Consider the following 6,767-nt stretch of genomic DNA (forward strand, 5'->3'; position numbering starts at 1 on the left):
TTTTTTACTTTTACTTAAGTACAAATGTTATTGTGGTAGTTTTACTTTTACTTGAGTGCATTTTTGTCTGTGTATTTGTACTTCTAGTTAAGTAAATTTTTGGGGTACTTTCTCCACCACTGTCGAAAACAATGACATGTTGTATCTCTACGTCTCTCCCTCGCTCTGTCACGGGTGGCCACATACTTTGTCCAGATTTTTCTGCACAGCGGGACTGAATGCTGCCCTGGACAGCTTTTGGGTCAAATGGAACATCACATGTAAAGACATCCTGAGACTCAGGGGCGGTTCTGTTTGTCTGTTGCCATGGTTGGTCCTGGTTTCTTCGCCTCTGGTCATGTGGCCTGGGCCCCGGGGCCCCTGGGATTTCACTCAGTCTACAGGTTGGAGACAAAATTGCTGCCAACAAAACTTGGTAGTATTTAATAGTTTTTCTTGAATTTTCGAATTGATTTTTCTCACCTTTGTTTATTTACAATACATTCACAGTCTACTGCCTTTGCATTCTGACCTCTGCTATTTGACCCCCAGGATATGTTTAATGGTACAAGTGATGCAGCTTGATGCAGCAGGTACAGCTGCATCTAACACAGAAAGTGTTAGATGTTAGAAGAACTTTCTGCAGGTTACAGAAATATTTTGTTTGCCTGAATGATTATAACTGATTGTCCAACAGCTGGCTAATGTGTTTCTCTCCTCCAGCATGACAACGATTGAAAAAGGATAAAAGTACAGTAAAAATTGTTAATTTCCTGATTTACAAAAGCATAACCAATCACACTTCACATACAAAAGAGGATAGTCTAAGTTCTAGTTGGCTCAAATTACTGTGGCTACAAATATGAGGACTAGTATATCAATCTTTGATTTAGGTTTATTTGGAATCCATTTCAAATCTTAGGAAAATCTACTCTTCAGAAAATTACTGAACCAAATTATTACTGAACCCAATTCTTTCAAATCCAACTGTTATAGTTAGCAATGAAAAAAATTTGGGCTAACTGATTTGCGTGGGTTTCTTAGAAGTTTCTGTACCGAAACACTATACAGTGTTCCGATACAGAAACAGGGGGAGATGCATGGAAATAATCTAATCTACAGATTGTGAGTTAATCTAATCTATTGAGAAATGTTTCAGTTTTGGGCTTCAGCAAAATATAAAAGAGGTTAAATCAAAATTCATAAATGTTTTAACAATTCGAATGAGTTTCTAAACTAATACTGAATATTCAGAATTGAATACATTAAAATTAACAATGATGTCATGTGTCAAATAGATTGTACAAAATAGTGTTTCTTAAAACTTGGAGGGGATTGTTTGATTGCTGCATCTCTCTTGCTATAATTCAAAAATAATTTGTTTAACCAAGTCATACAGGAAGGTCTAACTTGAACATTATATAATTTAATAAATTTAGTTGTATCAAATTTCTCCCCAAAACTGCCAAAAACACTGATAAATGTGATAAACACTACAAAAGAGGGTAATTCAGTTAAATAAATATTTTATAGAAGAGTTTCAAAAGAACCAATTTTTTAAAGGTTAAAATTGTTGAACTTTTGGGATTTAAAACCATGATGAGAATAAAATAAGTCAGTTAAATATGGAGTGACAGGGTTAACTTTATTCTTGTAAAAAAAAAAAAAAACAGGCTAATCATTATATGAGGGTTTAAATTCAAATTAAATTGGTCTAAATGGGGAATTTACAAATGAGCAATTATGGAACTGCTTAAAGCGGGTCAAACAGGTTGACAGAATTTTAAAAAAATAATCTAGTGCTATGTGTAATTGGTAATAATGCCTAAACATCTCTTATAATCATAATTTACAGTTTTTGGTTTGAGACAAAATAGGGTTGTCTTTTATTACATGAATGGAATATATTACAAGGTATCTTAATTTAACACGGATTATTAATGTTTCACACTATCAATTATATTTTACAATATTCTACTTCTTATTAAATGAGGACTATTTGATTGAATTTGATTAAAATAACAAAAGCATAAGATTTATATATGGTTTAAGATTTCTGGTAAAGTTTCTATTAGGGATCATTCCTTTAAACATTTCAAATGATATTCCTTTGATAAAACATGACTGTGGGCAGTTTTGCACATTCATTTCATAGTCTGATCCTTTACGTGACTTTTTGTTTGATTTCTGATTTTGTCTGATCATATGCACATGGTAACACTTAAAACAAGCAATGCTATTTTTGAAGGTTAAAATATGTTACTTAATTTAAGCATTTCTTTAACTATTATTAAGAGAACTTAAATAACATGCTATTGATATATTGATGCTCTATTGGCTTAGTGTGTATATATATATATATATATATATATATATATATATATATATATATATATGAACCTGATCTTCAGCTTCAAGGAGCAGCCTTTTTTTAAAAAAAAAAAAACATTATGATGATGCACAATCTCAAAGAATCTTCCTTGCTCTCCTGTGGATGCTGCTGTGTTCCCTGCCTGAGGTCCTTGGCTGTTCAGTGCATCACCTCCAACATAGAGAAGAGCAGTGGTACCGATAGAACCCCACCTGCCTATCAGAACCGAAAGAGTTCTAGAGTTTAAGGGCAGTACTAGTATCTAATGACAAAAATATATTTTTTCCTTCACTTTAATTTTCTTTATATAATCCATTGATTTCACTTTTTGTTGTGTTTTTGTTTTGCAGAATGAAGTCCAATCCTTTCTGGGTGTGCCAGGATGTGAGACTGTGGGCGCCTTCCATAATTGGTGGACCAATTTACAGCTGAAACGCCACTGAAGCCTCGCGGGCCTGTCGGGGTTTCCCATCAAGCTGCGCCGGCCCCATATCTGGACACACGCAGAAACTGATTTGATGTTGATAGGTCTCGCTATAGAGAGACTAATATGATTAGATTTTATTACTATTATTACATTTTACTTAGAAAGCAGTTTTACTTGTTTCCTCATCATAGTTCATTCATACCGGTATATTTTGACTGTCCTGCCTTGATCCTGATTTATTGGTTTGCTGTTTAATGCAAGTGTTCGTTGTATGTTCTGTGTCTTTCCATATTCATTACTTCTAAGCTTTTCTTGCCATTTCATTTCATTTAACATTGCATCCTTTCTGTGGTTCATTAACTTTTAAATATTACCTTAAAATTTCAAATAAGTTTGGTTTATTAACGTACTAATAGATCGTTTTACGTATTATTCATTATTGCTTTGTTCACATTAAAGGATAGTATCTTGACATTTGTAATTTTACATTTTATTAACGTTTCAGTAATATCTACTTTTTATTCATTTTACCTTTTATTAAATTTGGTTCCTGTTTTAGTTCTTAACTTAAAACATATATTCTTCTAACATTTTGTTGACTTTTTGCATATTACCTAACACTTTGTTGATTTTGCATTTTAGTAACTCTTACTCATTTACATTTTATTCATTTGAAAATATTAACCCAACACTATTTCTTTTGGCATTTTATTAAGTTTTGAAATAACATCCTGATCCTTCATTCAATTTGCATTTCACTACATTCTAACAATTCCCTCAATATAACTTTTAACCATTTCATGTGTCATTAAATATTACATGTATCTCTTTTAACTTTTATTACTAAAGAAAAAACTGAAAACATTTTCAGATTTTGCTTTTTTACAGTTCTTTAACCTTCTATGGCATAGCGTTGCTCTGCACGACTGCAGGACGACGTTTTTTTCCCACCACAAAAAAGAAACAGTAAATGCCATGGAGGGTTGAATTTCCTTTTTCCAATCTTAACCCTAACATTCCTTAAAATTTTAGATCTTTACATATTCTTTATTAGATTGTAAGGGGGACATTGTGATTTCGATCCACCGCCTAAGAGGCATAGGGGTGCCCTGGCCGTTTTTACCCCCAAAATGAAATGAAATGAAATGAAATGAATGAAAGACTACATCAATACTTGAAATGATGCTATGTATGCCAACATTTGTAAAAGCCTCGGGGGATGTTTTCCGGAAGGGACAGTGTCTACTCCAGGGTTTGTCTTCTCCTTTTTGGGCTCTTTTGGAGCCCAACAGGGGGAATGTTGAGACGCTTTACCAAGGTCGAGAAAGAGTCACATGCTGTTAGACAAAGGGCCCATAGTAAAGAGTTACATGTTAGATTCTGTTAGACACTAAGGCTCATTCCTCAGAGAACAAAAACTTATCAGGCCACAGAGACATGGTGTGATTTCAGGGAGTGTCTTCAGTCCATATAATCAGCTAACCTCCTTCTCCTCAGAGGCTCCACAGACTTTTTTAGAAACTCTTCTCGAATGTAATGGTAAAAGTGTCTCCTTTCAGCGCTGAAAGTGAATAAAATAAGTAAAGTCTGAATACTTTTCTTGACTGATTTTATGCTCCGTGTGTCAATACAAATAATAAACAACACTAGCTAGTGGTAAATTTGCTTATTAATTATCTCCGTTTAATTATAAACAGTGCAGTAAAGATATATAACTTACGTTGGTTTCATAAATAATTATTTTATCAATGTAATTGTGACTTGTATGATTAATACTATAGCAACCATTCAGCTTCATATTATAAATGCATAAAGGCTCTGTTTGTTGCGACTTGTACTTTTATTCATAAACTAAACCTGGTTTTAATTAAGCTCCATAAGACAGAGAGACTTTGATATTGTGAGATTGTTGTTATAACTTGTTCATCAATGTTTTTATTTTCAACATATGTTTGCAGTCTAAGCAAATGAAGATGAAAGAGGAAGCCAGAGAAATCAGGTGTTAGGAAACCTAAAGACTTTCCTGTCTCAGAAGAAGCTCTGACTCCACCAGATCACCAACCAGCTCTGAAGATGAACCTTCACATCGTCTTCTTGGTGTAACTATTTTTTTTACTGAGCAGCTAGCTACATTTTCATTTGTTGTTGGCTTTCAGGGCCCTGTGATGGACTGGTGACCTGTCCAGGGTGAACCCTGCCTCTCATCTGATGGCTGCTAGAGATGGGCACCACCAGCCCCCCTTACTACCCTGCAAGGATCAGCGTAGTCAGATCATGGCTGGAAAGCTTTTAAGGTAGTTTGTCTCCTTAAGTCCACACTTAAAACAGCTTCATAGTTAATGCCAACATCAGCTGATTCTATGGCATTGTTGACTATTTTTTTTCCACTTCTAACAGAAAAAGGCAAAGAAGACACCCAGAAATGTTTTTCCACCCCGAGGTGTAATATATTACCAAAATGGTAATATATTGAAAGCACAATGTAATTATAATTTTTTCTTCTTTAAAGTAATAACTTTCATGTTTTTTTGGCCACTCTTAAATTTTCATGCTCATTGTGTTCACTTTTGACATGTAAACTGATCATTTATGTAAAGTTCATAAAGTTGAGTAAAATTGGACAATTTTAAAATGTCGATAATAAAACAAAATATTTGAATTACCTTGAACATCTTGTGTAATTAATCTTTCCATGTAATTGTAGCCTAAAACAATGTAAGTACTGTAGTGTAGTTATGCATGTAATGTACAAAATAGGAAAGTAGGAATAAAGAAGACTTATGAGTATTTAAAATTGTACTTTATTAGCAATAACAGTAAATCAAAACTAAAAATTAAGTGTAATTTAAATACATTACTAATACATTAGGAGTATATTTAAAATATATTTAAAGTATATTGAAAGTATATTTTTAATAGAATTCTATGACAGAATTAGTACACTTAAAATATATAAATAGTACATAAAAAAGTACACTTATAAAGTATACTAAGTACACTTGAAGTTGTTCCAAACAAGTACGTTAAAGTATACTAAGTATCAGTGACGTGCGGTGAGGTTCATTTGCTGGTGAGGCTCTGACGTATGACTTAGACACCCTCCATGTTGTTGGACCTACGGAAATTTCGCGCATGCGTACAACGCTGGGGGGCAAAAAGACTAATCTTTTACATGTCATCCATAGCGGCGTTAACTCAGTGAAACTTAAAATGTAGGTATTAATTTCGTGCTATGATCCACAGCAAAGTGATCTGTATTCGCCAGGCTACGCAGACTTGTTGCCATAGCAACTGACAACAATGCCACTTCATGATTTAGGATTTAACACCAAAAAACATTCAAGAATTTTGCACACAGAACAGAACATTTAGTCTGTTGTTGTAGTACATTTTAGGCTTAAGGTTTTTAATAAATAATTGCTGTGGTAGATTAGCTCAGTGATTCTTGAGAATAGGGACAAAACAGGTCTTGGGGATAAAGCACAAAATTTCAATAAAATATAAGCAAAATATAATTTTTTCAAATATCTGACTAAACTAACCTGGGTCATGTGAGCACAACAATGTATATTTTCCAGGTATTTGCTGAATATCTTTTTATTTTAAACATTGTAGTCGGTGGATGATGCATGTAAAAGCCCTTGTCCAGGAGCAGAACTCAATACATTATAATAGTTTAAAACAATTAAAGAAATACTAAAATTATATATTATGACAATTAAGTATAAGTAGTCATATAAATAATTATAAAAGTATCAATGAATTGAATTAAAAATAATTTTTATATATTTTACAACTCCATTAAAATTTGTCCCTAGTTTTTGTCAACACCGTCAGAAATGAAAAGAATGTAAAAAAAAAAATCAGGCATTATTGGGGGGCACCAGAACTTCTGAGGACCCTATGACCTTTTCCTTTCTCTTTCTTTACTAAGAGGGCTTGTTGGCTCTGGTTAGCTTATGTTATTCTTTACAATGAAATGAATCCTCA

At 33.3% G+C, this 6,767-nt stretch overlaps 1 protein-coding gene and 1 long non-coding RNA gene across 2 annotated transcripts in view; one reads left to right on the forward strand and one right to left on the reverse strand.

Annotated features, from left to right (window-relative positions):
* Nucleotides 1–4,357, forward strand: part of LOC103469633 (uncharacterized) — a 9,752-nt gene extending 5,395 nt beyond the window's left edge. The window contains exon 3 of the long non-coding RNA XR_534376.2: nucleotides 2,701–4,357. This is a non-coding gene — a long non-coding RNA (uncharacterized LOC103469633). The remainder of the gene's footprint in view (nucleotides 1–2,700) is intronic.
* zbtb26 (zinc finger and BTB domain containing 26) overlaps nucleotides 1–6,767 on the reverse strand; it is a 1,115,122-nt gene that overhangs the window by 529,706 nt on the left and 578,649 nt on the right. The window lies entirely within an intron of this gene.

The sequence above is a fragment of the Poecilia reticulata genome, linkage group LG9 (genome assembly GCF_000633615.1).
Source record: "Poecilia reticulata strain Guanapo linkage group LG9, Guppy_female_1.0+MT, whole genome shotgun sequence".
Classification (NCBI taxonomy): domain Eukaryota; kingdom Metazoa; phylum Chordata; class Actinopteri; order Cyprinodontiformes; family Poeciliidae; genus Poecilia; species Poecilia reticulata.